Raw genomic sequence first — 15,940 nt, 5'->3', positions numbered from 1 at the left:
TTTAGAGCAATTTTAGGTTCACAGCAAAATTGAGCAGATAGTACAGAGGTTTCTTATATACATTTATACACCCGCCTCCCCACATGCATAGCTTCCCCCATTACCAACATCTCCCACCAGACTGCTACATTTGTTACAACTGATGAACATACATAGACACATCAGTAAGACTGAGTCCTGAGTTTACATTAGGGCTCACTCTTAGTGTTGTACATTCTATGGGTTTGAACAAATGTATACTGACATGTATCTACCATTATAGTATCATACATAGTAGTTTCACTGCCCTAAAAATTATCCGCCGTCTGCCTGTTTACCCACCCCACACTCCCTTAACCCCTGCAACCACTGATCTTTCTCTGTCTCTATAGTTTTGTATTTTCCAGGTTGAGAAAACTGACATACCATCATGAAGTCTGACCATGGGTGAAGGAGAGAGGGAATGTTGGATGGAAGAATCACAGATGGCCTTGTAGCATATGGAAAGTTTGGCAAGGCAAATATAGAGTCATTAAACTAAAGTCAGCCAACAAAGGACTCATGTTTCCAAGGAGTTGTCTGTCTTAATGCCATTGGTTCCAGTGTGACCTCAGTGCAAAAACAGAAGTGAATTTAAAAGTGCAGCAGCTAGAGTTCTTGGTAAATTATGCTACATATAGTAGGAATTTGGGAGTAAAAATTAAGGTAGATATAAATCATGAAATATTCTACTTAGTGGATTAAAATCAGATAAAGAACTTTATTTTATTCTTTACTCTCAGAATCATTTTATTTATTTTACTTTTTTCTATTCTATTTCTTTTTATTAATCCATGGACTAAGTCAATAATGGCTTGTCCCTCAAAGCTACACTTCTACCCTCTTTCATCTTTTTTCTTTTCAATTCTTTTCCTTTTCTTATTGTCTTCTTTCTTAAGGACAACTTTTCCTAAGAATGGGATGTCAGAAGGAGGTCTTAGATAGTGGTCACTTAGTCCTGGTCAGAAGGCCCTTGAGCTCTTTGCAGAGGTAAGCTTTTGCTAGTCCTTGTGGAAACAGACACTAACAATGACATATTCAACTGAATTCACCCCTGCACAAGTCAATTGTTTCCTGACCATTTCACCACACCTATGCATTCCCCTCTACCCTAACTTCACATAACAGTAAATCTTAGGCAGTAAATGTTAATCCCAACAAAAGTATAAAACTCAACTCATTTTTGTAGTCTTTATAATTAAGTCAAAAGCCTTACATTTAATATCTTGAACAATAAAAGATAAAATTCTATGGTTTAATAGACAAGCCCTTTACTACTGATAAAGACATTAATAGTAGAAACCCTCATATGTATTAGGTGCAAGCTGGTCTTATAAAAGGCTTAACTTGAATTCCGTTGAACCCATTGTTTTTTTTTTTGTTTTTAATTTTTATTGGAGTATAGTTGATGTACAATGTTGTGTTAGTTTCTGCTGTACAGCAAAGTGAATCAGTTATACATATACATATATCCACTCTGTTTTTTAGATTCTGTTCCCATATAGGTCATTACAGAGCATTGAGTAGAGTTCCCTGTGCTATACAGTAGGTCCTTATTAGTTATCTATTTTATATAAGATGTAGAAAACAATCTTATGGTTACCAGGGGGAAAGGGGGTGAGGGATAAATTGGGAGATTGGGATTGACATATACACACTACTATATATAAAATAGAACCCACTGTTTTGAAATTAACTAGTGCTATGGACTGAATGTTTGTGACCCCTGCAAAATTGATATGCTGAAAACTTAACCCCCGATATGATATTTGGAGGTGGGTCCTTTGGGAGGTAATTAGGGTTAGATGAGGTCATAAGGGTAGGGCCCTCATGATGTGATTAATGTTCTCATAAAAAAAAGTAAGAGATGTGGCATCTCTGTGTGCATGCACCAAGGAAAAACAAGGTTATGTGAGGACATAACCAGCAAGAGGGCCCTCACCAACAACTCGACCATGCTGGCACCCTGATCTTGGACTTTCAGCCTCTGGAACCGTGAGAAATAAATGTTTGTTGCTTAAGCCATCCAGTCTATGACAATTTGTTACAGCAATCCAAACTGACTGAGATGATGGGTTAAATTTAAATCTATCACGTACTTAATGCAACGTTAAAAATAAACAACAAACACAGAATTTAATTTGATCTGTAGTCTCTTCTTCCCTGCCTGGCCATCCTTCCTCAGTAAAGTGAATTACAATTCTTTGCAGCAAATAACAAGTATTTTATATATTCTAGATCTAACTGGATCTTCATAGGCAGCTTCTGGTCTCACTCAGGACACACTTTGAAGCAAAGGATTTCATCACATTCTGAAAAGAGATCACTGAACTTTTCAACAGCTTTTGTGTGTACTTGGAGAAAAAAATTATGTTGCACACCATATCACATAACTTCACCCTCCATCTAAGCATCTTAATATTTTCCTAAATTCCATTTTTCTTCTGGATGCCTCATCTCCCTTGTCTTCCATTACCCAATCTCTTAAATCTTCTCAGCTATCTCAAATAATTCATCCCTATACATACCACTGAGCTAAACATAATCTCTTCAGTGAGGTGAACTTACTCTTCTCATGAAGCAATTCAGAATCCGCTGAGTAAAACTAACAAAAACTCCCATAAGTAAGATTGTCAGATTTAGCAAATAAAAGCACAGGATACTCAGTTAAATTTAAAGTTCAGATAAATTACAAATAGTTACAATATTTGGGGCATACTGATACTTAACTGAGCCTCCCATATTTTATCTGGCAGCCCTACCTGGAGAGCTGATCCCTACACTCTAACACAATACTGCTAATAAAAGTTAAGTGTTTTGGATTGAAATCTTAACTCTTGCATGTGAAAACTATATGATAAATTGAGTTTCAGTATCCTTATCTATAAAATGGGGATTAGGATAAAATTTACTCAAAAGATTGATATGAGTAATAAATAAGATGATGCAAGTAAAATATTATGCATGGTACTTGATATAACATAAAAGCTTAACATACTTTAGCTATTATTCTAGAAGGTAAGGGTAATATTAGACAGGTTGCTCATTTAATCCAGGATAATGGAAGGGACCAAATGAACCATTATTTATTTTTACACTTGTCAAAGTATTCTCCTTTAACCTAAGTTTGGTTATTATCGTTATCTGCTCAAATGATTTCAGGAGTTACTAGGGGTCCCATAACATTTCTTCAGATTCCATTAAGCATACTGATAATTTTCTTCACTGTGTGGTCACTTGGGACCAAAGTAGGGTCAAAACTATACATAGGGGGCAGTTTTGGCTGGACAGGTCCCAATAGTAATAATATATTCAATATTTATATAATGATGATTATGAACAACTGGCATGAAAGAAGTGATGAATTAAACATTGCTCCATGGTATTATATGTTTATTTAATGACTTTTAGATATTAAACCAATGGACTAAGTTAAAATCAAAATACACAGGGTTTCAACATTTGAAAGAAATGTCTTCTGAGCATTTGCTTGATATTTTTCTCATAGAAACAGTTGTATAGAACCATTATATTAGTTATTATTATAGCTAAAATTTATACAGCACTTTTTATGTGCCAATTTATTTACATGGACTGTTTTAATTAGACTTAACAATAGACTTATGAGGAAGGATGTTATAATTATCTCCCCATTTACAAGATGAGGAAACTAAGGTTCTGTAAGGTTAGGAAGCTCAAAGAAGGAAATCCAAATAGAAGCCTATGTAGCCTAGCCGTGAACCCATGAATTTCTAGTTTTTACCTATTTCACCAAGTTTCTTCTATATTTATCTTCAGTAAGATTCTTAGATTTACCCACAAAATCTTGTTTAACCTACAATAGACAAAGAGAAACTTTGGCTGACTTAACTTCATTCATTTTATTTTTTCAAAGTACTAATTTTGAAAGGCCAGGACTGTATCTTAAGGTCTAAGGGCTTTAGGTAATGGCTTATGTGGTAGAAGCAGATGGAATAGTTCCTAGCTCATTCTTTAATTTGCATACAGGAAGAACTAGTGCTGTCATTGAATCACTTTCCAAGAGTTCAGGATTAGCTCACAAAGTCATGTTGCCTCTTCATACCTGGCACTCGAGTGAGATTTGCCAACATAGTTAAAATCGTTTGTAAATAGCCTATTTCAGAGTACCTCTGAAGTTCAGAGAGGTGAGGATTTCTCTTTGCTTGTTTTTGTGTGTGTGTGTTTTGCTTGTCTGTGTTTAGAGCGATAACTGACATAGTATACCACTGAATGACAAATATACAAAAGTAAATTATAAAATTATAAAATTTGTATAATATAAAATTTACATAAAATACAAATTATAAAGGCAAAGAAGATATTTCTTTTTCCTACTATAATTCCCAGGCATTATGAAGATGAATAGTCATTATTTAATCTTTGATTTATGAGCCGTGACAAAGAACCAATATATTTTATATTTAAGAAGAAAAGGGAGAAAAAAAAGAGTTTCTCAGTCACTGAATTTCCATTTACCTCGCAAATTTGGGTTGCTATAGTTGAGTAAACATACACCTAGTGTATTTTGGAAGGAAATGGCATGTAAGATTTATTAAATTTGCAGTTTTCTCTGTGTTCAGATGTAGTTGCCCTAAACCATTTTTCCCTGCATCACGGTACACATGTGCTTTCCTTTTCTACATGACAGGGCAAATGCGGTAAAAATTTTTGGTTTTTTTTTTTATTATTATTATTTTTTATTTTTTTAACATCTTTATTGGAGTATAATTGCTTTCCAATGGTGTGTTAGTTTCTGCTTTATAACAAAGTGAATCAACTATACATATACATATATCCCCATACTTCCTCCTTCTTGCTTTTCCCTCCCACCCTCCCTATCCCACCCTTCTAGGTGGTCGCAAAACACCAAGCTGATCTCCCTGTGCTATGCGGCTGCTGCCCACTAGCTATCTATTTACATTTGGTAGTATATATAAGTCCATACCACTCTCTCACTTCGTCCCATCTTACCCTTCCCCCTACCCGTGTCCTCAAGTCCATTCTCTACATCTGCGTCTTTATTCCTGTCCTGCCCCTAGGTTCTTCAGAACCCTTTTTTTTTTTTTTGGTTCCATATATATGTGTTAATATACGGTATTTATTTTTCTCTTTCTGACTTAGTTCTCTCTGTATGACAGTCTCTAGGTCCATCCACCTCACTACAAATAACTCAATTTCATTTCTTTTTATGGCTGAGTAATATTCCATTGTATATATGTGCCACGTCTTCTTTATCCATTCATCTGTCGATGGACACTTAGGTTGCTTCCATGTCCTGGCTATTGTAAACAGAGCTTCAATGAACATTGTGGTACATGACTCATTTTGAATTATGGTTTTCTCGGGGTATATGCCCAGTAATGGGATTGCTGGGTCGTATGGTAGTTCTATTTTTAGTATTTTAAGGAACCTCCATACTGTTCTCCAGAGTGGCTGTATCAATTTACATTCCCACCAACAGTGCAAGAGGGTTCCCTTTTCTCCACACCCTCTCCAGCATATATTGTTTGTAGATTTTTTGATGATGTCCATTCTGACTGGTATGAGGTGATACCTCATTGTAGTTTTGATTTGCATTTCTCTAATGATTAGTGATGTTGAGCATCCTTTCATGTGTTTGTTGGCAATCTATATATCTTCTTTGCAGAAATGTCTATTTAGGTCTTCTGCCCATTTTTGGATTGGGTTGTTGTTGCTGTTTTTCTTTTTTTTTGATATTGAGTTGCATGAACTGCTTGTATATCTTGGAGATTAATCCTTTGTAAGTTGCTTAATTTGCAAATATTTTCTCCCATTCTGAGAGTCATCTTTTTGCAAGAATATACAATGGAGAAAAGACAGTCTCTTCAATAAGTGGTGCTGGGAAAACTGGACAGCTACATGTAAAAGAATGAAACTAGAACACTCCCTAACACCATACACAAAAATAAACTCAAAATGGATTAAAGACCTAAATGTAAGGCCAGACACTATAAAACTCTTAAAGGAAAACATAGGCAGAACACTCTATGACATAAATCACAGCAAGGTCCTTTTTGACCCACCACCTAGAGAAATGGAAATAAAAACAAAAGTAAACAAATGGGACCTAATGAAACTTAAAAGCTTTTGCAAAGCAAAGGAAACCATAAAAAAGATGAAAAGACAACCCTCAGAATGGGAGAAAATATTTTCAAATTTTTGGTGTTTTGAATGGAATTTATTAATAGTATTTCTATATACCTTTAGTTATGGTATGATCTGAATACATTTTCTGCTAAGAGATATTATTTTATCCTTTATCAAGTAGATGAAGACCAAAACACATCATTATTAAGATGCTTGTAAACAGTTAATTTGAATTTATGAAATTAAATAATAACATTAAATTAAACCATATATTTGTATATAATGGTTATAAATATATTTACATGAAGAAATATATTTATAATATTTTCTCATGGCAAAAATCTTCCTTTCTTATCTACAAAACAAAATGTAAGTTCCTTTTTCTCTCTTTTTTAATCTATCTAGTGAATAGCAATCTTTCATATGTCTTTATCATGGAACTATTTTTATATTATAGAAAAATAATTCTATGTCAAGAAAACAAAATTATTAGTTGACATATAAACTAGAATTTAAGACTATATAAATCACCCCTTTCTCTTTGTCAATTAAATATTATATACTAAAGTTATTTAGGAATTCTTTGTCAATGTAATTTAAAGTATGGGTTAAATCTCTGAATCTTCAAATGCCTCTTCTAATATTTAAAATATATTCATTCATTAAACTTAATAGTAAGTACACAATATTTTACTGATATAATTAGGTATGTTGGTGTTATGGGTTGAATTTTTGTACCCCCACACCCACCAAAAATTATGTGGAAGTCCTAACCCCATGTTTCCCTGAATGCCACCTTATTTGGAAATTGAGTTGTTGTAGATGTAATTAGTTAAGACGAGATCATATTGCAGTAGGGTGGGCCCCAACTCCAGTATGACTGGTGAACTTATAAGAAGGCTATCTGAAGACAGAGACAAAGGGAGAATACTGGCTACAAGGAAGACAAAGGTTGAAGTTAAGCAGCTGAAAGACAGGGAACAGTGGAGATTGCTGGCAAACCACCTGAAGCTAGGAAGAGGCAAGGAAGAATTCCTCTGAAAGATTTGGAGGGAGGTTAGATCTGCCAGTATCTTGATTTTGGACTTCTAGAGACAATACATTTCTGTTGTGTTAAATCATCCTGTTTTTTGTACTTTGTTATGGTTAGATTCAAATATCAATTCTTGAATCTAGATAAAAGCAATTATTTTCTTAGCCCTTAGAAATAATATTTTATAATTTGTAGTGAACAATTAATTACTAAATAGCTATCTCATTACCTATAATTTCCTTGAATAAAAAGGAATAGGGTATAATGGACAGAGTGCTCATGCAAGAATCAAGAAACTGAGTCTATGGAATTTACTCTTATTCATTGCTTGTGGAAAGACTTTTCTTCTCCCTGGGCTGCTGTTTCTCCATTCTCCAAATAAGGACAATATCTCTCTGTGTACTTTAAATAAGTCAATTTGAATATTAAACAAGGCCATACTTGCCAATTATTCAAAAATTAAAAGCACGTGCCAGCTTAAGGAAATACCTTTATATATGCTTCCACTCTGCATAGCATGTTAGTGTCCAGATATTGTGCTATTTAATTATTCTTGCTTCGGGGCTAAATTCATTAAACATGAGTCAAAACAGATTTAGTACCATTTATGATCTTCTGTACTCCATTAATTGTGAATCCTGCTGATTATTTATATTTCTTTAACTTTCTACTGCTAAGACATTTCTTTCTCAAAAATGTAAAAAAAAATCTCAGATCTTGCTATATGAAACTCAGAATTCTCTCCTTAACTCTGAACCTCAAAATGTGTATATTTCATAGATTTCTCAGTAAAACATGTCCAAATTAAAATTTATAAAGTTTTCTTTCAAATATTCTCTACCCCTCTAAGGTCAGAAAATGCCTCAACTATCTACCAGATTCTTAGAAACCTGGCTTTCAACTCTGAACTCTTTTCACTTGTTACTCAAATCTATTTGCTTCCCCACTGTCTAGCCCTATGAATCCCCTCAATATTGCTCCAATCCATCTGCTTATCTTATCTCTCCTGTCATAATTTTAATTTTGAGCTCATCATATCTTGACAATTTTCTCTTACAACGTCTGATAACATTTCTAATCCATCCTCCACATTGACACCAGAGCTCTTTTAAATTGCCAGTTTGGCTATATTGACACTTTCTGTTCTTTCAGCTTTATTTCTGGTTTCAGGCACAGTAATGAGCAGTGGCATGTAGGCTCCTCCTGCCTGCTCTGTGGCACTAGTAGTGCCTCTACATTTGTGCTTTCTAAAAGTCACTTATTTCCTGCTATAAAAAAATTTTAATGACCCTTTTGGGGATGCCTGCAAGGCACTTCTATGTGTACAATCAAAAAATTAAGAAGATATTAATGCAAACTGGGGCATCCTCAGTCAATGAGGGAGCAAGTAGATAAACAGCTGCTGATAAAGATAGATAAAGTCACCTTTAAACATATACACACACACACACACACACACGTGCATACACAATAATTCCTCAGGTAAGCCAACAAAAGTAGACTATTCAGTTTTCAAATAATATGTCATCTTGCATAAGGCTCTGTGGTGCTGGAGCAATGTTCCTCACAGTGATATTCTCCATTATTTTTCTACCTATACTCATCATTCAGTGCATGCTCTGTTTTGGAGGATGAACCAAACTCTATTTTTCTCTACCTTCTAATACCTGAAGTATGACTATAAATAAGGGTGATTTTTAAATATTATATATTTTTATATTTAATATATATTGTTTTTATATTTTTAAATATTTATACTTTCCATCAATCATTATTTTCCTATTCTCACTGGATGTTCTCTTATCTCAAAAATCTGTACTCCTCAGTTGGTTTCAGTAAATTTTGTTTAGAAACAAAAGTCTAGAAGGCCCATCACAAATCTTTCATAAGGCAAGCAGAGCAGTACCTACAAGAAAAGAAATAGCAGAAATATAGGGAGGAATCATAAATGAATATCTCAAAAATTATCTTGCCATAAAATATTCTCTTAGAAAGGGAATATTTCAATTCCCTTTTCTCTATTGAGTTATTTGCTATTTGAAAAATTCAACTTAGAGATGCAGAGTGCTGTATGGAAGGCAGATACCGTTAGGAAGATGAATGAATATAATCTTTTCTCTCTCCACTTCAAATCATTTGAAAACAAAAAGAGATGAATCAGTTTAGAAGTATAAGCCAAAAATGACCTCTGAAATTCATTTCTTTGCATAGGAGAATTGTCTACAAAGTCAAATTACTAGTTAGGTTTAGAATCATAAGATTAAACTTAGAATACCTTAAAGTGAGTTTTAGCATTTGCTTTTGGCATTTAACTTATTTCCTTAATTCAAATCCAACAACACATTCAGCACATTAAACTAATTGGTTTTCCCCCAATACACCTATATAATTCTTCTGTATAGTTTCTCATTAACTTTTAAAATAGAAATCTGTTTTGTAGGTTAAATGAATTCAATTCTGATTTTATTATTATCATATGTCTGTTTTATGGTACACACTATATAAAAATAGCACATCCTTCTATATGTCTGGAAGTGTTTTTCTCTCTAATCAAAGATGTTTATAAGAGTGGCAGTGGAGTAGATACAGTCCTTCAAAATGATTGTACCATACTTCACTGAAAAAAACTATCTCTATGCCAATCTTCTTTGGTCTAAAAGACATAAATTTTTAATGCTCTTTTCTTTTAAACCCATTATGCTTTAAAGATTACAGTTGACCCTTGAACAACACAGGGCGAGAGTGGGTTTAGGGGTGCCAACCCAGTAAAAAATCCGTCTATAACTTTATAGTCAGCCCTCAGAATCTGAGGTTCTGCATGCTCGGATTCAATCAACCATGTATTACATCGTACTGTAGTACCTTTTTATTGAAAAAAAAAAAAAAAAATCCGTGTATAAGAGGACCACCCGGTTAAAACCCACAGGTCAACTGTCTTCACAATTCATGAAGTGAAAGTCATAAGGGTTGCTGCCTTCTTTAGGTTTAATATTTCACACCCATTCAGTTTTCCTCAAAAGACCACTCACTGCCCATATTGTAATGATATGTTTTACTGTCTCATGTAAATAATTGAAAAATCTATACACCTTATTTAAATTTGGGGTATATGCAAATTACACTAAAAGCTTGCCCCCACCACCCTCTTATTTAACATTTATTGAATATCCTGTTATTTTCAAAATACTGAGGTATACTATGTTGGAGAAACAATCATAAAGCAGACACTGGACAATTGAAATGGTGCAGATAAAATAATATAGATGTTTATAGGGCTAACATGGGTGAACCAGAGAAATCTAGTTTTGAATTTGATCATTTGGAGGTGAGAAACAGAAGAACGTTTTACATGTAGGGGAACCTACAGAGCCAAGGCCAAGAAGGTAGAAAGAACCATACATGAAACAGTATGTTTTGGACAAGTGGAGGCTTTGTAGAGAGAGGTAGTGAAATATGACATTTAAAAAGAATATTAGGTTCAGACCATGGAATTACCCAAGGCCAGTTTTAGCAAAATAGTGACATGATCAGAATTAATAGGACTAACCTTAAGATGAATTAAGATAAGGAGATTCTGTGAGACAAATAAACTAGTCATTTGTCCAACATTCATTTAATACAAACTACCTACAATGTACTGCTAAACACCACAGAATTAAGATAATAGAAAAAATGTATATATCCTTGCTTCAAAACTTGCAAACCGTTGGGGAGACAAGTTAACCATTAAAAATAAAACCATATGGGAATAAATAAAATTTAGAAATACTAAACCTTTGCTTTGGCTCTAGTGATTAATGAAATCAATGTGTAGTTTTATGATAAAGAGGATGAATCCTGGAGTCAGGCAACCTGTGTGTGAGATGGCCCTACTGTCTCCTAGCTGTGTGATTTTAGGCCATTTACTCTCTCTGTGACTAAGTATTTCATCTATTAAATGGGGAGAAGAGTAGCTAAAACTATTTCATTAGTTAGATATGAGAATGAATGAGATAAATATATAAAGCATTTATTAAGTCATCTGGCATATTTTAAACACTCAAGACATGTTGGCAGAGAAGAAATCAGAGTTGACTTTCATGGTAACACCTGAGACTGGGAATGCTGAGGAAGAATAGTTAACTCATAATTATTTCAGGGTAGGATATAGCTCTAGGAAGACTTTATGAAGACATAGGATCTGTAACTTACATGAGTCAATCTAATACATATAGACAAAGAAGAGAATGAGAATCCAGGCTAGGTTATATCAGAGTCTTACTTAATTCTGCAAGATACAAGACACTATTGCATTTGTTAAAAATGTGGAATGCCATGATTTCACTTATATTTGGAAAGAGATCCTCTGTGATGGATAATTTAAATAAATGATATAGGAGCCATTAATTAAGTCAATAGGGTTGAAACTGCAAGATTCAGGTAGGGATGGTGGAAGTATGAAATAGGACAGTTTTCATGGGGTAGAAAATGTAACTTAGACAGAGGGGATCTTCTAGAGCTAGAATCTTCAGTACATGATAATTGATTAATTGTGAAAACTGAGACAAAGAAGGAGGAGTAAGGAATAACTCCAAAGTTTTCGACCAGTTGGTATGGATGAATTGAAAAACAAGAGATGTAGGATATACATGTGGCACAGAATATTGAGGAAGAAAGATGAGCCTTTTAGGGTTGAACATACAAAGAATAAAGCTCTGCCAGAGCATAAAGGTGTATTGCCTGATGGAAGAGGAGGACTATATATATATATATATATACATTTTGTTAGTAATCCACAGAAAGCCAATAGCCTAAGCCAAGATATTTGCTATTATTTCTAAGGTAAATTCCGTAGATAAGGAACCACCCTCAAATTAATGGTTTGAATATTGCTGTTAAAATATGTGTTAAACTTTTTTCTTTTCCTTTTGTTTTATAAGAAGTATTTTGGTTCATTGGAACTAATTTGGCCTTCATTTTTGAAGAGTTTAGAAGTAATACATAGTAGCAATACTCTGATGGAAATACTATAAAAATATAACATATAATTACCTAAAATTCCAACCTACATAAACTGTTTAATATTTTGGTTTATATTCTTCCAGACTTTTTTCTTTGCAAATAAACATAGTTTTAGAAAATACATTTTCACATCCTTGGTATTTTCAATAATCTTCAGATCATCCTGGGATGGGTTCTTTGTCTCAAGTCTCTACCAAAATAAACTTTCCCACTCCTTATTTACCTTGAATTTGCTTGTTTTAAATATGAAATTATAAAACATAATCCTTGTAAGATATGATAACAAAGCTTGTTTCTCCATTGGTTCTAGAGGCCATCTTGTAATCTTGATAGAAGGTGGCCCCTGGACAAAGACAGCTTGTGAAAAAAGAAAGAAAAAAAGAACCAGGAAACTCATAGAGGAAAAGAACAACTCTGAAGCTACCCCGTCTAAAGTCTCACTACTTTTAGATTCCCTGTTAAGTTGATATAATAAATTTATTTATTGTTTAATATTATTTTGAATTGGAGTTTCTGTTACTTGCAGCCAAATCTGTCCTATGTACAAATAGAAGTCAGTGGATTTAACATGTCATTAGATATTTTGGTACATATGTCTATTCATGACTCTTTATTAGCTTAATCTAGTTTGTATAAAATGTTCTCTATAATTCCTATGTTTGTATAACCAAGAATTTCTCAACCTCAGCGAAATTGATATTTATATGAATTATAAATATCAATAATTGTGTTTTCACACACACACACACACACCCACACACTTGCCCCTGGACCTGACAACAGTGAAAAATGTCTGTATATGCTGTCAAATGTCCCTTGGGTGGAGGGGAGTGCAAAATCCCCCTAGTGGAAAACCACTGGTCTAACCATATGTTAGTTCTGATATTGATAAGATTATAAATCCAATTCAATACCAATTTACTGAGCTTTTACTACATGCCTTCCCTGAATCTAGAGGCTACTGTTAAGTAAGACATGGTCCTTGGCCTCAAGGATCTACCTATCCAGACACACAATTATTCATTGTATCTTTACAATAATTGGCTTCAAGCTTCTGCCAAATATTTACAAACCTGAAAAGTGTTGCTCTCATTCTAACAAGAAGAAAAAACTGGATAAAGTACATGATTATATTTTTCTTAAATCCAACAGAATCTAAGGTCACAGAGAAAACTAGCCTGAAACACAAGGAAAGATGGGACAAGGGCACTAGTTCACCTGTGGAAAGGGGGATAGACAAAGATTACATACATGCAGGTAAGAAGAATCCCACTACAATTTTAACATATTGCTAAAGTCTGAGTGATGGTTAGCATGTAAACGTAGAACACTGGGAGCAGCATATTAACTTGCAAGCTCCACTTTACAACCTCCCTGGGTTGTTCATGAGCAATATTGGGGTCAGGATAAAGAGCAGAGAAATCTTTCCTTAGTAGTTCAGGCTTGGAGAAGGGAAGCTGCCATAGCTACAGGAAAGCACAAAGATCCACCCAGTCCGTTCTTCCCTAAAGAGCTAAAGACTGAAGCCACTAGGGGATGAGCTCAGACACATAGAATTCTCCTGTCACTGGAGGAAAGGAAGAATAAACCAAGAAAACCTCAAACCTGAGAACCAGGGATGCAGGATCTACCTAAAAATAAGGCTGAACCAAGAAAAGAGATAATCCTCCCTGTCTCCCACCATTACATCAGTGAAGGAAAGCAGCAGTAAACAAGTACATGCCAGGGATCATGGAGAGACCTTCTCTGAGATGCAGGAACACAGGGAAGGCCTAAAGCTGAGGGTAGAGCTGGCACATTGAGGAGAAGCCACTGACAAACCAACCAAAAGCCTAAGCACAAGATAATACCAGAGAAATTTGAAGCTGGTGGTGCACTAAAAGTATCTATAGCAAAAGTAATACCCAAATTGTGCACGGTTCCAGATAACATTGATTCATCTCCCCCACTAAAGGCCTAGTAGAAAAAAAAGGCATGCCCATTTCCAGTCACAAATAGTCTTTCCCTCAGTCTCTGTTGTTCTACACACTATGTCTGACATGCAATTAAAATTTATGAGATACACACAAGAGTAAGGTCATAAAAAAAACAAACAAACAAGAAACAAGGCATTCAACAAGACTCAGAGATGATTTAGATGTTGAAATTATAAATTAAGGAATAAAAAAAACCCCTCAAATTATTATGTTTATAGAAAAGGTGGATGACATGCATGAAGACATAGGGAATTTCAGCAGAGAGAAAAAAACAAAAATGAATCAAGTACTAGAGTTAAAGTAAAAACACAGTAAGAGAGATGAAGTATGATGTTGATGGAGTCATCATTAGAATCAACACAGCTAAGAAAAGAACAAATGAAATTTTAAGTAGGTCAACAATAATTACACAACTTGAAACAGAAAGAGAAGAGGAAAAAAAACTAGAGCAGAACATCACGAGATGTAGAATAATATAAAATGTGAATATATGCTTAATCTGAGTCACAGAATAATAGAGACATAAGAGGACAAAAGAAAGATTTGAAAAGGTTATGGCTAAGGATTTCCATAAATGTTGAACGGATATTAAACAAAAATTCAAGATCAGAGAATTTCAAACAGTGAAAACCAAAATCAAACCTAAACAAAGAGAAAAAAAAACAATAAAAAAACCCACATGTAGAACAGCATACTCAAACTGATAAAGTAGTAGTGAGATTTAATTGAAAACATTTAGTACAATGCAGAGATGAGGAGAAAAAACATGAAGACCAACAGATGAAAAATAGACACAATAGATATACAGGAAAAAAGAATATACAGCATATTACTTGGCAAAAGCTATGCAAGACAGAAGACAAATTTTTGGAGTTTTTGTTGTTGTTACTATTGTTTGTTTCCTTTAAATTTTTTTTTTTTCCAGAGTCAGCTCCAGCACAACCTTTGGCTGAAGTGTGGTGGTCACGGGCTCCAACCTGCAGCTGCCACTGCCCAGCGGAGAGAACTCCTCTGCCCACAGCACCAGGACCCTTGTAGGTGGGCTTCTGTTTCTGCTTCCCGCACTTCTGCAGCCCCGGGGCAGGCTTGTGCATGCCTGGGACGAGCTTGTTTGTTTTTAATGAATTTACACATGCACTTACCATATGGCCTATGAAAGGTTGCCAGAATTTTGGCTCTATGACCTTTGTCCCATGGTGTTACACTCCTGAATGTTACCTTACAAGACATAAGGAACTTTGCAGATATAATTAAGGTTACTTGTCACTTAACTTTAAAATAAGGAGATTACTTTGGATTATCCAGGTAGCCAATGTTATTAAACATGAGTTATTAAAAGCTGAGCTTTCTCCTGGCTGAGGGCAGAAGAGGAAGTTAGAGATATTCAAAGCATGAGAAAGACCCAAAGTACCTTTGCTGGTTTGAAAATGGAGAGGGCCACGTGAAAAACATGAAAACAAACTAATTCTCCCAACATCCTGGAAGTACTTGGAAGCAGATTCTTTCAGAGAGTCTATAAGCAATGAGGACCTGCTGACACCTTGATTTCAGCCTTGAGAGACCCTACATACCAATAACACAACATTTCATATCTGTCTTCAACACCAGAAATCTCTCTCAATCTAATACCATATGGTTCTGGTTTATAGATCACAATGCCATGAGTTATAATAAAAATTATAATTAAAATATAAGATTATCAAATATTATCTCATCTTATCCTCTCCTATATAGTCTTTCATCCTCTCATAGAAAAGAATGAATTTTGGGGACCTTTATTTCC

The 15,940-nt window shown here is 34.5% G+C and overlaps 1 long non-coding RNA gene across 3 annotated transcripts in view; it reads left to right on the top strand.

The window, feature by feature from the left end:
- LOC309622528 overlaps positions 1-15,737 on the top strand; it is a 223,113-nt gene extending 207,376 nt beyond the window's left edge. For 2 of the 3 annotated variants that reach the window (XR_014240934.1, XR_014240935.1), the window contains one exon: positions 12,492-15,737. This is a non-coding gene — a long non-coding RNA (uncharacterized lncRNA). Of the gene's footprint in view, positions 1-371; positions 4,472-12,491 lie in introns of those variants that run through there. The other variant, XR_014240936.1, reaches the window with a different exon arrangement.
- The last annotated feature ends 203 nt before the right edge of the window (positions 15,738-15,940 follow it).

This window comes from Balaenoptera borealis, assembly GCF_965194805.1.
Source record: "Balaenoptera borealis genome assembly, chromosome: 2".
NCBI lineage: Eukaryota > Metazoa > Chordata > Mammalia > Artiodactyla > Balaenopteridae > Balaenoptera > Balaenoptera borealis.
This window is presented reverse-complemented; position numbering and strand designations above follow the sequence as displayed.